Source organism: Glossina fuscipes, unplaced genomic scaffold (genome assembly GCF_014805625.2).
Source record: "Glossina fuscipes isolate IAEA_lab_2018 unplaced genomic scaffold, Yale_Gfus_2 0, whole genome shotgun sequence".
Classification (NCBI taxonomy): Eukaryota; Metazoa; Arthropoda; class Insecta; order Diptera; family Glossinidae; genus Glossina; species Glossina fuscipes.
The window spans coordinates 27,588,700-27,606,780 of record NW_023998414.1 but is presented as its reverse complement, the minus strand read 5'-3'; the positions used below and the strand labels follow the sequence as shown (position 1 = coordinate 27,606,780).

Genomic DNA, 18,081 nt, shown 5'->3' with positions numbered 1-18,081 from the left:
CGTCTGACGAAAGGTACGCTAATAAAAAGGCCCCTCATCCTCTGATGATGAGTGTATTCATTTTGTCACGCGTAGTGCAACGTCTAATAGCAAGCATCAGAGAATCCATAAAGCATATATATTCTTGATTAGCGTCAAATTCTAAATCGACGTAGGCATGTCCGTCTGTCCGTCTGCATAATATCTGATGTTAAGATTTTCCTGGTCGCAAATCGCTTCAAATTTGACAGTGACATTGCAAATTCTTGCATGCAGATTACTATGATCAAAGTCGGTTGAACGACACGCCCACAATTCTAAAGCAACTCAAAGCGCTTCCGTTTTTGAAAAGGAATAAAAAATTGATTTTTTGCTCATTACAGCAGGTAAGTAAATCTATAAAAATTTAAATGTACATTCTACGGACAATCCTTCTATAAAAATGGGAAAAATCAGTCACGCCTATTCAATTTTATAAAATTTTGTAATTAAGTTGTTATTTTCTTCAAACCATTGTAGCGCACAGAAGCAAGCTTCAAAAACTTCAGAAAGTATATAACTTCTTGATCAATTTCAAATTCGAAATTCATCTTCATCTGTGTGTCTGTCCATCTGCCCGTCTGCCCAACTGTGTAATAACTTTGGCAAACGTTCTCACGTTCGTAAAAACTAAGATATCAAATACAAAATTTGCAAAACGAAATGAAAATGACCTAAACCGGTAGACGAACACATTTATAGCTCTTGCGCGGTTATGCGAGCAAAACTGAGAAGATCTTTGTTTTCCGTGATTTTTTACTCATTATTCATAAACTACAGCACCAACACGATATAAATTTCCACTTTTGTTCTAAAAATTAAAAAAAATCAGCCGCGCCCACCCTATATTATAGAATATCAAAATGTAGTTCTTTTCCTTTTTTCTTTTTTTTTTAAGTCTCTTTCAGGATAACAACGATGAATATATGAGATTCGGTCATGATCGAACCTAATTGTTAGGCTATCAAATTTAATAAAAAGCTAACGTAATGCGAACAAACAAACAAATAGGTTTTCATTAATCATTTCACTTCAAATAAATAATGCCAAGTAAAAGTTTTTTATCAATCGCTCTTTATATTGATTATTTTTATTGATGAAAAATTTAAAAAAAAAAAAATAAAAAAAATTATTGTAGCATTTTTCGCTTTCTCATGCTTGTAAATTTCTGTTTTTTTTTTTTTTTTTTTTTATTTTTTTTTTTCTAACCTTTGTGTAAATTTTTTTTTGCTACTTTCATTCACTAAGTTACCAAAGAGAGACTAAATAATGACCATGAAATAAATGGAACATGTTTAGTTATACATAAAAATAACACAATAAATGCATATGTGTATGTATTTGTGCACGTATATGCAAATTTATTCATACAATTATTTATTTAAAGTTTTTTGTTTTTTTTTTATTCTTTAGTTTTTAGTTTTTAGTTGTCTTAAAGGCATTCCGTAATAGATCGATATTTTATAGGATAATAATTGTGTGTTAAGCATATTAACACACATGCAATAAACATGAATACATATATAACGAAAATCTATGCAAACGAATTCAAATAACAAATGCATAAAAGTAATGCCCATTATGGGAGACAGTAGTGCATACTTAAACAGGCACTGTTTGGTGTTTCGACGAGTATATGAACAAAATTTGTATTTATGGCGCCATAAAAACATGACAGACTGCATTGTAAATCAATTTAACAACAACATTAGAAAGACTGTTTTATTCATTTTAGTTCGATATTTTTTTTTTTTTCTTTCTTTTTTTTTTTTTTTGGCTATTCATACAGATATTTGCGTTGAAATGCACAAATATCTCGATAATAGTTGCAAAAGAGATTTTTAATTCATCTAAGCGAGCGAGCGAGCAAGCAAGCAAGCAAGCAAACAAGCAAACAAAGAAACATTCGTAAATGTTACATTGAATTTCTACAAGATGTTACAGTGTAGGTTGCCCGTTGTATGCATGCGTTTATATAGATTTGTAAAATATGTCGCAAAACTGTCGTTGACATTGTTAACATACCTATACACACATCTACATCGAATTATACGTATTTCTATAATTCATTTCTTGGCAATAAAACTTAAATAAATTTCAACAAACGGTAAAAGGATTTTCAAAAAAAAAAAAAAAAAAAACGCAAGAAATTTATACTCGTCTTGGAACGAATTTGTGTTACTCCCCATCTCAAATCGAGACATGAAATAATATAAGGTTAGCTAATATAGTATGAGCGTATCAACTGACCAATCGAAACTTTTTCTCCGCTGAAGATCGAAGATGTCGAACTTTTCCAAGTCGTAAGCCAAAATTCTTTTTTTCTCATTTTGGACGTGTAATGCGTCATTTTTCTTGCAGGAATTTGAAATGGCCTTTGACACACATTTACTGCAACTGTTAACCTGATATCTAAACCTAAGTTACAACGTTTACGTGCAGCAAATAACAGAAAAATGGTAAACTGACGAACAGATGAACGAATGGGGAATGGTCACACGGGCAGATACACAGACAAACAAGGCAGATGAGCAGGCACAAAGACAGTGAAACGAATAGACAAGCGTACGAGAATTGATTAAGATGAGCAGGCAAAACTATAAGTACAGACGGGCAGATGGACAGACAAAAAAAACAATCAAACGCACAGCAAGCGAAACAACCAAACTGACAAACCAAAAATGCTACACGATCTCAAAATCGATCGAGACTGTATATATTTTGCGTGGTCTTTTTTACGTATTTCTGGTGTTAAAAATCCAAGGACACGGTCAGTACTTACTAGCGATGAATAAAGAAATTTCTTTCGCCTTACATTGAGTTCGAAATACTCACCAATCGCTTAGCTTTTTCCTAATAATAGGTACAGTAAGATCTGTTTTTGTTACTTTTGGGCATGGCGGACGTATTTCTAGCTGAACCATGAACTCAAGCCAACTTAACCTAAATAAGCAGATAAGGTTAGATAGCTTTAAGCATTAAAAGGAATAAATGAACGGACCGATGGACAAGTAAATGTAACAAAATATGTAAAGAAATCGACTAAGATCACAAAGTTTTATTTTGTTTGTTTTCCAAGATCGCAGATGATAGAAAAGTAACGAAGAACAAGGTATATGAGAAATTTGTTTTTTACTTCCCTAGGTCCGACAAAACGAGAGACGAACGAACGGTTGTACAGATAAGTACGACCAAGCGTGAAAAGTTATCAATCAAATCAAATACACGAGTTTTAGATGTTTTTCTTCGAAACGAACGAATCTGCAACGAAATCAAGTGTAAGTGTAAACAGGCGAATAAACCACGAAATAAGCGACGAAAGCGATTAACAATAAATATATGAATTTTTGCTTATACCGTCCAAGATGGAATTTCACCCTTCTATAAACGAGGTAATGAGGTAGATGAGGGTGAACGAACGGAACGATCCGGAACAACAAGCCAGTATACCTAAATGCGGATAATAGTTTCGTAAGATTACCCGAATGAATCTTATTTTATAGATTGAATTTCTGATTTTAATCCCAACTAAACGGAATGAATGGATAGATAAATAAAGAGAAAATTATCTAAAAATACAAATGTCTGTCTTCAAGCTTCGGTTTTCTCTCTCTCTCTTTTTCTTTCTCTCTCTCTTTTTCTTTCTCTCTCTCTTTCCCTCTCTCTCTCGCTTTCTCGCTCTTTCTCCCTTTCTATTTCTCTTTCTCTCTCGCTCTCTCCCTTTCTATTTCACTTTCTCTCTCTCTTTCTCTCTCCCTCTCTTTTTCACTCTCTCTCTCTCTCTCTCTCTCGTTCTCTCTCTTTCTATTTCTCTTTCTCTTTCTTTCTATTTCTCTTTCTCTCTCTTTCTCTCTCTTTCTCTCTACATATTTCTATAATAGCCAAACGGATTCATCTGCACAGTGATAAATAGATAAAAACTATCTAATAACGATTGCCTATCCGATATAATAGCAATCTTTTAAGCATATTAACTTTGCCGCTACTTAACAATTGACGTAGTTAATATACCTTCATATGCGGGTATACGTAAAAAAACAACAAAAACAAAAAAAAAAAGAAAAACTTCTTTCAACTTTATGATACTTCACGTTTGCCAAGTTTGGCACAAAAACTAACTTTAGAAAATTATTGCTTGAAATTGTTTGTGCAAAATTAACAAACATAGATAGATAAACAAACATACATATAAAGAAAGAAATTTGTTCAATTTTTCAATCCGCAATTTAATTTGAAATTCAATTATTAAATTATGATTTTTCACATATATGGTATTACGTGAATGATAATAATGACGAAATTATACATAAATTACATTTACTATCATATTCGACAATTGATTGATTCGAATACAGATTAAAGCAAATGCTTAATAAACAGTTTTTCACTACTTTTGAAATTTTTGGAAATATTTCAAAAGCATACCCTGGCAAGACTTAAGTAGACTAATGTCCGGGCATATCGACAACATGTTCTTGACATTCTTCTTTTATTGAGTGACCTAAAACAATCCAAAAAACAAAAAAAACAAAAAAAAAACAGAGAAAAGAGAAAAAGACACAAAAAAAGTAAAGCAATTTTTGTACTCCCATGAGTCATTGAATAAGAATACAACCCCGATACACAAAAATCGTTCAGAAATAGGAATATTTTAAAGACGAAGTCCCCTATAAAAATTGCGAGCTATATGTATGTGGATATTGTAGGTTGTATACGTAAAACATTCGTACCTCAAACATTCCTACTTGGCGGATTAAAAAGCCATAGTTGAACTCATTTAAAAAATAGGTAAAAGTGTGATAATTTCGCTTAAAGGTGAATTTAAAAGGGGTATAACGATTTTTTACCCCCCCCCCCCCCCCTCCCCCCTCCCACCACTCGCCCACAATCACCAACAAATTCGCTCAGAAATAGAAATATTTTACAGATGACGTCCCCTACAAAAATTGCGAGCTATGTATGTACAAGTATTGTAGACTATTCACATAAAAAACACTCGTACCTCAAACATTCCAAATTGGCGGATCAAAATGCCATAGTGAAGTTCATTTAAAAAAAAAGTTAAAAAAATGATTATTACGCTTAAAGGGAAATTTAAGAGACCTATAACGAATTATCCCCTTGAAAAGCAATTTGCCAAAACAGCAAAAGGCAGGCGTGTTGTCACACCGATCAAGAAGATCTTCGCAATTGGACAGATCTTGCATTTCACTTTGAGGTTTGGTGTCTAGCCATCAGCTAGGAATATATATATTAACTTTCGACAACTACGCAACAGAAATATTTTCTTGCATATTTACTGCTTTTGCACGGCAGGAAGTGAATAGCGGCCGCGATTAAACACGTTTCATCTGCGTTTCACGATGGAGCCCTCATCACCAAAAACGGAATCAAGTTAATCGATGCGGTCTTATCTTGACAAACTATAACGAAAGTCATAAAAAATCACAGCTTCATTTTTTCGTTGACGCAATTTTCAAGTCGCCCTAAACAACACGAATTGCCCTCAACTGGCAAATAAACGAAATCATCACTCTAAACCAGTTGTTTCGAAAAAACTGAAGAGATATTTGTCTTAATCATGCTTCATAAACTAAACGGAAAACTAAATCTATGGTATAACTATGGTATTGGTTTTATATAAACCTTAAGTAGTACGTAAATGCCTTAAGGAATTTTTGCGAAAATTAAATTCATCGCAAAGCATTATTTTTGAATATAAATTCCATTTCGCAGGACAGCAGGCCTTTTGGGGCTATTCGCGACGAAAGCCATCTTCTGGATATTATTATATAATATAACCGAAATCGTTCGTTCAATCGGGCAAATAATATACCTCCGATTTAAACCAGTTTTTATCACAAGCAGTTGTATCTAGTGAGTACAGTAAGAAAGATGGTATGTCCCAACAATGTTCAACAATGCTAACATTTCCTCAACGGCTTTTGCTGTTTAAGGCTAAGCGTCTTTAAGTTGCTGAGTCTTCTTATAAATGCAAGCGGTTTTCCTTTAATTTATGTTTCATTTTCATTATCTGTAATTGGTTTCCGCTCAACTGCAGCTCATCGTGCTGTGTATGCAGCTGACATCCCTAAATTCGGAGCGTCATAGATATTCAGGATCACCGTTAATGTTAACGGTTCGCCTATTTTGCGCTTTAATTACCGTAATGCATTAAGTGTTTATCACCCGGCACGATCTAATAGCGTCTCCAACTAAGCATAGCGCTTTCCCTATTTGACAATATTCAAAGCCCTCGAAACGTATGTGATATACCCTTCAACAAAATAAAACGTACTAAGAACTTGGGCCTAACAATTATCTGGTTAGGTTAGGTTAGGTTCGGATAGGATCCTTCTAGGATTTTCTTTAAATGAGAAATATCAAATTCTTAAATAAACATATTATGTCCATATGTCCAAGAACTTGCAAGACGAAAGGATTCAATGCAACCTTTTTCCATTTCTATTACGTTAACTAACATTATTTGCATACGTTGAGTATGAATGAATCCAAATCGTTATTTCACATATTGATTATGTCGCACCACTGCTACCTAATACAGACTAAATGAAATGCTTAGTCATATTATTACTATTTATATAATATATTTTTGCTTTATGTTTATTTATTTCTGTATATCCTAATAAAAGTTAACCGATCTTGACTGCTTATCGGGCATGAAAATTCCCTTATCCCTATAAATGACGCGTTCACTGCCCTTCTCTTACGTAACGAAATTTGTTATTCTATTTGGAGTTTCAGTAAACTTGTAATAGAAAAATTTCGTTAATCTCGTTTTGTATCGCATATCAATTAAAACATTGTTGCGCAGGTTGAGATCTGCGAGTGTTAAGAGCAGCAGCATGAGAAGGCTGATGCTGTGACAATGGCTATATAGAGGGCTATGCTAAGAGGCATAAGTTATAGGTCGACGAATTTTCTGCGGTTTGAAAATCTTGTCTTAATTTATGTTATTACAATGGGTCCGTGTCGTAACTATTAACAGTGAAATGAATTGAAATTAAATGCCAGAGCATAGTTAAAGAATTCATGCTTTGCAGGCAAAATGAATCTGTATTGCAAGTTAAAAGTTAACCGTTATAAATATACAAAAGCCCACCAAGTACGCTAACGGATGAACAAAACCAACGAATACACCACCTTTCACTCATGAGTTGCGGCGGGCGAACGGATTCATCCGACCCCCTTACTCAGTTCGCATCTTCGCCTCTTACTTTTCTCCCTATAACTCTTCCTGTGTGTGTGTGTGTGTGTTTCTAAATTAATAAAAAAAAAAAAAGAAAAACAATTTAAGCTTATTTGCTTAAAAATAAATGTAGTTCAATCTTTTTTTTTTTTCTTTTTTTTTCTTTGCACATTTTGTGTATGTGTTTTGCTTTCTCGAATATAACGGTATTTATTGTGGTTTTATAAGATTAGCTTCAGTTTTTTTTGTTTTTTTTTTTTTTGCTAAATTTAATGATATTTTCATACTTTAAGATGTTAGCGCATATTTCAGTGGGTCGTCGTGAGTGAGTTAAGTTAGTTGGTTGGTTGCATTTAAACCGGTTTAAAAGTTCAAATGCAAAGAGGAAGGGGATTGAATATTAAACATAAGTATAAGTGTGTATGTCGTTAAAGTGCTGATAATAATGACGGCGATGATGACGATGACGACAATATTGGTTTAACTAGCAAAACAAAAAAAAAATAAAAAAAAAACAAAAAAATAAAACTAAAAACAAAATAGCATAAGACTTACAAGAAACAAAAAAACAACACAAATGTAATAATAAAACACATATATACAAATATACAAAAAAAACACAATAAGCACCAAGTGAAGTAATGCTTATTCAGCCATGGTTTACAAGATATCTATACAAATACTTTGTAAAGGAAATACAAACAAACAAAAACGACCAAAAATGGAGAAAAAACATAATAAAATGCATAACATACTGTGTTTTGCTGGAGGAATGAAAAAACAAACCACAATAACTTGTAGCGACGTACAGACAGGGAATCTTACAACAACTACAGCTACTACTATTACTACATAGTGTTCAACAACAATCATGTACTTGTATGTGACTCAAGTAAAAGGTTTAAAGGAGTTTAAACACTGCTCCAAGCTAACTGCACATGTTGTTGCTGCTGGTTATTGTTAGCATTTTTTGTTCGTTTCTTTTCCTTTTTTTTTTTTTTCTCTTTTTTTTTTTTTTTTTTTTTTGCTTTTATTGCATGCCAAACTCATAAAAACTTCTGCCTGCAATGACATCACACAGCAGCATTTAAAAACAAACCTCTATACGAATAGAAAACGACCTTAAATTGCTTTATAAAATAAGTTCAAATTTTTAGCAATTTAATCAGTTATTTGTATTTTTAATCTGACTGCATTTTCAATAATGAATGCCTCGTTGTGTCAACTACGTCAGGGACATTCAATACTTCAAATTTTTTTCCAAAACTGGTCGATAAGCGTAGCATTAAAATCTTGCTGGCATAAATGTACTTGACTTGGATGCAAAGCTCGATAAGTTTGCTTATTGAGAAAGTGATTACGGCAAAATTATAGCTGAAGACTGATTTCACATGATATCATCCATTTTCCCTCCTTGCAATTTACCATTTAACCATCACATGTTAAGATTTCATCTTGAAAGATACCTTTCGTTCACTTTTACCGAATCTCCCCTATACGTTAATCGATCATTTGAAAGAAGAGCGGGGAGGGAGGGATAGTAGACTTTCAGTATATGTTTCGTTTGCCGCGCACACCAATCAAAATTAAAGTATAGTCTACCGCATGGGGAAGTGAACCCAGGCTTATTACGAACTGACTGGCCACGCCTTATCTTATCTACTGGACGATACGGCCACAATATGGCTTAAAAATATTCGTATTCATATTGTTACCAACGCTTACTTACAACGTCAGCATACATTGCACTCTTCGGAAGAGAAGCTTTCTTATACAAATATTCTTATCAGATGTCCTGCAGTTTACTCAACTAGTACTCATAGTATAATCGTAAATGAATTTCAATTATTTGTTGTAGCGCATAGCGATGATATAAATATATCTTAAGTCCGGGACATATGCATATCGCGACATAATTTCGAGAGAGAAGGCCGAGAGGATGGTGAAGCATGCTGCACTTAGTGGGATAAAAAAATCCTTTAAATTCTTGATAATATGTAGAGAAAAAAAAAAAAAAGGTTTTTTTTTTTTTTGATATGATTGAGATATGAACCTGCTGGTCAATTATTTCACATTTAATGGTTTAATTAAAAAGAAATTTTTTCCCGTTTTTTTATTATTAAAATAGCGTAACAAATATTTGAAAGGACTTCGTTCAATGTTAACATGTATTCCTCTTGAGAAATGATATCAAACGCAACGGACTAAGTTAAGTTGTAAACAAGTAGAATAAAATTTTTTGTTTGCTGTTACTTTAAACTCTCTTTTAAGTTGGAATGCAAAAACAAGAACATTTTTGACATATTTGACGTATCTTATTTCCCATAGAGACAAGAAGGCACTGACAAACGTAAATGCAAATGTTTTGATATTAATTGCATAATGGAACACACACGTTACAAGTAGTTTTAAAAATTTCGTTCTACAGATTGATCTCTCAATATAACTTCATGTTTTCTCTTTGTTTTTTTTTTTTTCTTTTTTGTCAGTTAAATAAAGTTTATAAAGGGCAAGGAAAAAATCTAATTGCAAAAGACCAATAAATAACTATTCAAAATTTTATAAAGAGATTAAATGAAACGCTCACAATAATGCGTTTAATTCGTTTAATATATCTAAGAATTGCTAAAAACGTCAACGTTTGCCTTCGGCATGAGCTCATTGAATGAAACAAAACAACACTTACGGTAAACAACTTAAGGGTAAAAATTCGAATCTGAAAAACAAACTATGAGAGCTACTAACCAAGTAGTATTCTCGAACATAGGTCAAATATGAAGATCTCTTAACGGCAACTGGCTGATTCAACAAGCAAAGTGTTTCCATTCATTCTTTCATATCATTTTCATTGTAATGGGCTTAAGTAAGTTGCAAGTGTTAATTAGGTTACTGTTAATCCATTTGTCAATTTGATCTAAAAATAATCTCCTCCGAGCCTCATGACAGCACATGCTAGCACAAACTGTTTTAGTTAATTTCCATCAAAGACATCTTGTACGTCTTAGCCAAGGCTATCCTCAAGAAGACGCCATGTCGTCCATGGCGGGCCTATATTGGTTTCGTATGAAAACCTGTAGTGTTTTATTATGACTTATCATTGGCACTCATGGCGATTAAACAGTTTAGCGAACTGCACGATTCTTGTAACATGCTGTGTCGCGTACAAAACTCACGTTTAGACGGAGAGTCGAGAAAAAATCGATCGCCTAATCTGAGATATCTGACATTATAATGCAAACATTACAGTACAGACTGCGCCGATCCCCATTTCCTTATTTGCACGTTCGCATTCGCGGGGAGTGAATGAACGCTTGCACCTATTGGGTACACATTCGCTCGGCTGTACCCAATCTCTATCTTTCTCTCTTTTCTCACTTCTCTCTAGCCACCCTGATGCATACTATGCGTACAGAGGACATCAGAAAAACAGAAAAACAGAAACAACAAAATAAACGGAACCGAATATTGTGTTGTTTATTGTTTATCATGCATCATAATAAACATAATTCGTTTACGACATTTCTCTTTTTTCAACTTGAGTAGAGAAACATTGAAAGATACAGTTCAAACCGTATATAATTTTTCTGCAGTTTTCAAATAAAAGTAGAGCGAACAACCATTAAATTATATAAACGCAAAGTAACCAATATAGAGTTAAAGTCATCTGCAACCAATAACAGTGCAAATAAAGTGAAATAAACGTAAGAACATTAGTTAAAGAATTAAATCTTGAAATATAAAATGAATTTGTGTTGGAAATTGCAAAATGTTGGCAATAAAAATCTATAAGAGCCAGGCCAGGCCAGGCCAGGCCAGTAAGCGAATGAATAAAGTCAACGGATGCCTTTTTACCTTTCACTTTAACTATTTTTTATTTTATTTTTTTTTTGTTTTTTTGTATCTATGTCTTGAACATTAACACTCTCCTGTACGTTATTAGTACAGTAAAAGACTGCAGGTTTATATGTGCTCATAAATCAGTAATTTTCGCTTAATGGAGCTATCAATCAGTACACTTGGCAATGCAACGACATGCTTTCGAAAGGTCAAAATTAAACAACATTTTCTCTCGTTTTCTATATATGTGTGATTACAATTTTACTTGTAGTAATTGAATTGTCAACGTTTACAAAAAAAAAAAAAAAACAAAATAAATAAATAAAGAAAAATAGATAGAAAAAAAAAAAAAATCATTTTTTCTTTCTCTGTAATTTTATAATTTCATGGCAATATTCATGATCTCATCAGTTCATGTTCTTGGGTATAAGCGAATGATGTTTTGCGAATAAGTTAAATAAAATAATCAGCTTTCGCGTTAATATTTATTGAAGAGTTTATAAATTCATTAAACTTTAAACTGGGTGTGCATGAATCAACTAATTTCTCCCTTTTTTTTTTTTTACCTTTCCTTCTTTAATATTTAATATTTAATATTTATTATAATATATTATAAGATATTTTTCTACTGTCATTGCAATTATAGCTGAAGGTAAAACAAACAATCTCTTTTGAGTCAAAATAGCTAAAGCTATTAGACGTAGACCATTACTATGAGGATGAATTACTAAAAAATAGTAGAAAGTTTCATAACAAATCTTACCTATCACCTTAGATATTATATTAAACACTTCAATAGGTATTGAATATCTGTTTCATAAAATAGTAAGTAGTATCTTTTGCTTTCGTTATGAACTTTGCAAAAAAAAATAAATAAATAAAATAAAATAAAATAAATAACAAAGAAAATTGTATTCAATCGCGACCAAATCTTTTATACTCGTCACCGCGTCATCTAAGCCAAGCTGCATCGATGTGAACAAGTAGTAATCAAAAGGCTGGGTGCGAGAAAACTTCCCATTCCAGCTCCAACAGTGTATCCTTGATAATGAGAGAATGACTTAAATCTCTTAATCGCTATTGCTGGTCCGTTTTGTGCAACAACACATCACTCAAGTTGTTCAAGTGACTTCGGCAGACATCTGCACTGACAGTTTCGTTCGATTTTACATCTTACTGATCCTATCATCAATATTTCGCTTCGTTGTTGATATGATTGAATATCCTGGGCTTTGTCTTTTTGCGATTAGGATTGACACAATAGATTCACTTTTCATCGCCAGTCACAATACACCATAGAAAACTCTTCTTTTTTTTGCCTGGCAACCAATGAAGCCATTGATGTCGAAATTGTTCAAAGTGGCGTTTTCTTGGTCCTTGGTTGCAGACCATCCCTTATCATTGACATCAAAATCATCAATTTTAAACCGAGCACTACCGTACGCTTCTAAATATATTTGACATGCTTCGGCAGCATATTTCTTTAATTCAAACAACAAAGTGTTCCATGATTAGCGTCTGTATACACTGACTGATTCAGTGACGCTAAATGGAAAACTTATTATAGTTATTTTATAGTTTCAAAATCATCGAATTTAACCGCTGCCTATCAGTGATCAAAATACATGCAAGCACTTGTTACATTTTAGAACAACAACAAAAGTATATAGATAAATTTGAGCAGAGCAAAAGTTCGCGGCAACATATCCTTCTTTGCTAATTCTTCTTTTCGTCTGGTTTTGGAATGAAAGTTGAAGCATAGATTCGAACAAACTTAATATACTCTTGAACCGCGAGTGGTGTAGGATAGAAAGCGAAACTCTTTAAAAAGTTTTAAAGCCCTTGAATCATCCAACAGCTCGTCGCCGACAACTCAGACAATTTCAATTTGTCGCCCATAAATAGACGATTTCGGTATATGCAAGTGTGTGGAAATTTTGCAAACTTTTCATTTTGGTAGGCAGGCACAAAAGGTTACATACATGCAAGATTTGTGTCAACGGAGAAAAGCAAATATAGCAAATTCCCAAAACGATGTTATATCCTCGCTCGGCATATGTAAGCCTATCTATCCCCTCAACAATAAGGAGGCATGCAAGCGTGCCTTTGCTAATACTGTATACAGCTGACAGGAAAATTAAACAGTTTTGGTTGCTGAAATCAAATATCATATCATATTAAATTGATTTGGTGTTTCACATATGTGTCACCGTAGTGTAAATTGCTATAATTACTAGCTGCCAAACTGAGCAATTTTAGCATTTACTAGATGAAAATTATTTGCAGATACGCGGCAATTTTGCTGCTGCATAGTCCCAGAGAAGAATAGAATAATATCGGTATACCGGACAATGACGGAATTTTACGACAACACAGGAACTGCAGTAAAACAATAGAAATGTTAAAAAAGCTTTAACTTTATTATGTTTGGCCTTAGAAGTAAAAAACGTGCTAAATGTGCTAAAGTGTCGGTGAAACGCTAAGGACAGGAGGAGTCAAGAACAAGATTGAGAAGGAGTATAGCAAAATATGTGAAAAATAACAGAAATATAAGTGAATCCAAAGTACGAATAAGTTAAACATTTTAAGCTTTGCAAAGGATCGCCAGTTGTTGTAATGTTGTTCCTTTGTCCGATTAGAACAATGACAAGATGACAGATTTGCACGAAAGTTTCATCCACAATAAAAACTATGTTTATAAACACATATACACAAATAATGTGAAAGCAATAAAAATATTATGTTCGGCTAGAGACGAATATCTTTAGTACAACGTCTATCCTCTCCTGATCAGCATCAATTTCTAAATCGATTTAAGCGTATCAGTCTGTCCGTTTAATTGTACGTCCATCTGTGTAATGCCTATTGTAGAGGCGCTTCTGACTGCAACAATGAATTAATCGACCTCAACTTTGACAGAAACATTGCAAGTTCTTGCACGCAGGTTGATAGTGAAAATGGGCTAACTTGGTCCGGGAACACACCTACAATATTACGTACATTGAAGCCACCTCTGTTTTTCAACGGTAATAAGAAATTGATTTCCAGCTCATTATTCATAAACTATAGCCGTTAAATGTACAAAAATTTAAACGTATCTTCTATGGGCGATGCTGCAGTACCTGGACAAAAATGTTAACGAATATCCACGCACGAAACGAGCTTCGAAATCTTGGCCAGTTTTAAATTCGCAATGCACCTAAGCATATTCCTCTGTTCATCTGTCCGTCTGTCCGTCTGACCGACCGTGTAGTATCTGTGTTGAATATTCTCCTGTTCGCAGCAATGAATGCGTCGCCTACAAATACGCAAAAGATTTCGAAAATGACTTAAACCGTTCAAAGGAGAAGCCAACAATACCCATATGCCTATGCAGTAAAAAGTGTGATCACATTTGATTTCCGTGTTGTTTGCTTGTAGCTCATAAAATGCGAAACATACTTTTACTCTGAACACATCCGAACAGAAAAAACCAGCCTCGCCCATCCAATATTATAAAATATGAAAAATTAGTTCTTCAGTCTCTCCTAAAATAACAGTGATGGGTAGAAAAGATTCGGTCACAACCCAATACAATTTTACTTATTTTTTATTTTTTCATTAGTCTGTGTTTCGAGCAACATAAAAATGCCCTTCCATATTCAAATAATCTCGACGATTTTATGCTCGAAAATTCCATTTTTTTATGGGTACCTGTCAACGGCACATGCGCGATGGCGAAGGAATTGGCAGAAAAATATATAATTCATGAGCCGAAACATCATCCTAAAGCATTGCAAGCTTTCAAAACGCTCTCGGCGCCGTTATATCTATCTACTTAACGCTTATCTGAACGAAACCTAACTGACATTACACTTGTTTAGAAGTGCTTTTTTTGAATGAACCCAATCAGTTACATCAGATATTTGTGAGTGTATTACAAATTAAAAAGTAAGACATGAGGATGCAACTTCCCGAAATGTATTCATTTGACACAGGCACTTCTTATCCAAACGCTTGCGAAGAAGGCGAAAATCGCAAAGAAATCATTTATTTTCAGCTATTCTAGGGAATTCAAGTAATGAAAGTCTTGAACCAATAAAGAAAAAACAAAATCGCTACGCTTCGCAGTAATTTCCCTGCTTAGGATTTAGTCGAGCTTTTAATTACGATAATCAAGAATTAGCAGCTTATCATCAGTTTTTCAACTTGATTCGTGCCAATGACAGATCATCGACGTAAAATGGATATCAACCAATAGTTATGTAGATCTTTTCGGATCACTGATGCGTACGGATGAGGAATTGTTCACTTAAAAAAATAAAAAAAATTGACTTAGATAAGCTAAATGAATACTCTCTGAAGAATTTCAAAGCGAAAAATCTTTACACATATATGGAATGATTTCAAAGAAAAATATAAACATGTGAAATTGAAGTAGTCGGTGTGAAATACCTTCAATAGTTCATATTATGCACAAGGTTATGCCGTAAAGATTTATTTGTATTGTTTATGTTTTGTCACTAGAAGGCCAATTATTTTTGATAAAAAAAAATAAAAATAAAAAAATCCAAAAGTTTTTTTTTTTTTTAAAGTTGATTGATAACAACAATCGAATGCAAACAAAACTGTCTTTCAATTAAGTCAACCCGGAAAACGTACGCCGAGTGTCAACCACTAATTAGTGTTCAATGATTTTTTTTTATTGTTTTTTTTTCTTTTTTTTTTGGTTTTTAAAATAGATCCGAATTTGATTTAGCAACTGTTGCGATATCAAAAACCAAGTAAGAAAGCTATGCTCGTTTATGGATTGAACATTTATATTGCTCTCCATCACGTCCCAGATTAGTTTTTCTCTCCGTACTTGGATCGTCTGTATGAAAAGCAACAAATGGATAATATAAACGGTTTGATCCGCGACCCGGATGCCACTCATTTGAAATAGAATATTTTTTGTAATTGTAGATGTGTCGACGACCCGCATTCTCACATGGCTCTTACAAATATTCGAGATTTTTTAATTTCTATCGATTCAAGAGTTTGTTTTTATACCCATCACTGTAAGATTGGGGAGTTTATTCATTTTCAAAGCGTTTTTTTTTTCAGCTTCAGAAACCCTATACAGTATACATATTCTTGATCAGCTGGAAATCCCGAGTTGATTTAGCCATGTCTGTCCGTCTATGTGTCTGTGCGGTGGTTGTTGTTGGCACTTTGCTGGTCGCAAAAATGAAAATATCGATTTCAAATTTGGTGGCAAATTGGTGAGAGCAAAGGCCCGTAGTGGGGCATAAACTGAACGCTACTCCGTTTTTCTTAACAAAAATTTGTGGGTTTCTTCTCGTTTCTCTCGTATAAAAATTAGAGGGGCTAAAATTCCCACATTTATGTTTGCGAAACACTTTACTCTCTAGGTCCAAAAATGGAACCAATCTGCATTACCCACATAAAGTCGCGAGTAATTAAATTTTATTTATTTTTTTTGTCAGTCTTTTGACGTTTTATGCTTATTTATCATAACGCAAACAAGACGAAGTGTTTAAAATTATTTTGTACATTCCGCAAATGAAGATATATTAGGCAGTTAAAAATGGATTAATTCTAACATGAATACGGCAGAGAGGATAATTAATTTTTTTGTCAAGAATACCAGCGATATGGGTATCAAATAAAAGAATTTGAAGAGTAGAATGCGAAAAGCATAGTGGTAGGTATGCGAGATTCGATCCCGGCCGAATATAACTTTCTTACTTGTTTTTTTTTGTTGTTGTTGTTGTTGTTTTTTGTTCATTCACATTAATATATAAATTACGAGCGTGATGTAAAACAATCAAATAAAATTCGAAGAATAAACAAGATTAAGTCCACTTTATGTCATTATTGCTTTCAAAATTTTAAGCGGATAAGTTATTTACAAAATTATTCGTTTCCTTTCCCTACTCCAATATGTTGCTTTAATAAGTAAAAGATGCAAACACAGCTAGGGCGCGCTACTTCAAAATAAAAACAAACATTTTATAAAAACCCTTCCAAGTGTAGCTTGCGATAGAGAATGCAGAAAACCCATTGGAAAAAAAAAAGAAGAAAACTTTGTTTCACATTTTCAAAAGTGTCAGTAATTAATTAATGTACAGCAACTAAAATCAGGTCAAATTCCGCTTAACAAAAATTTGATTCCAAAAAAATGAACAAAAGTATTGAACAATCTTTTATAACTTTATTCATACGTACTTCGTTACGTTATAGATATATATATATACACACACACACAATATGTTAAGTTAAAGTTTATATTATTGACAGGTTCTACCTGTTTTTCTTTTCCATTCAATGTTTTCTTAACCAATTAACACCATCATGTTATGACGTTAATTATGTTGGTTATCTGTTAAAATTTTTCACATACCCACCATATTTGCCATGTAGTCGTGTGTTCAAAGACCACAAAACTAACAAAAAAAAAAAAAAAAAAAAAAAAAAATACTAAAATTGTTTTCTCATACTCGCATTTCATTTGTGATATAAAGAATAAAAAAAAAATAAAAATAAAAAAATAGCAACAACGAAATTCTTCCACAATTCACCGCCATTACCATCATCAACGACAACAAAGTGTAACCGCATTACGATTTTTCATACCGTAGAAGCAAACCCATATTCAATAAATTCGTTTTTCCAAAAAGACAAAAACGAAAAGAAGCAGAAAAAAAAAAATTTTTGTTTGTTGTATATTGTCTTTTCAGACTCGGTAGTAAATTGTGGACACACAGTTATCGTATGATTCCACATACGTGGTTACTACTGACTCAGAGACTCGCATGAAACTGAAGGAAAACTTAAAAACGACCGCCGCCATCACCGTCACCGCCGCCATCACACACAAATCGTAATACGATTGTTGTTAATGGTAACAATAACAAGAGTAATTTGCAAAGATTTTGTTTTGAATTTTTAAAGGAAGCAACATATTCAAGTAAGTTTCTCATGGAACCTATGAAAAAAAAAAAAAAAAAAAAAAAAAAAAAAAAAAAAAAAAA

General features: G+C 33.2%; 1 protein-coding gene across 2 annotated transcripts in view; it reads left to right on the top strand.

Annotated features, from left to right (window-relative positions):
- LOC119632458 overlaps positions 1 to 18,081 on the top strand; it is a 108,134-nt gene that overhangs the window by 80,170 nt on the left and 9,883 nt on the right. Inside the window, exon 2 of one of the 2 annotated variants that reach the window (XM_038025378.1) lies at positions 17,788 to 18,017. The exons of the other annotated variant lie outside the window; for it this stretch is intronic. The gene's annotated coding sequence lies outside the window, so the exon portion shown is untranslated. The remainder of the gene's footprint in view (positions 1 to 17,787; positions 18,018 to 18,081) is intronic. 2 annotated transcript variants of the gene reach the window in all.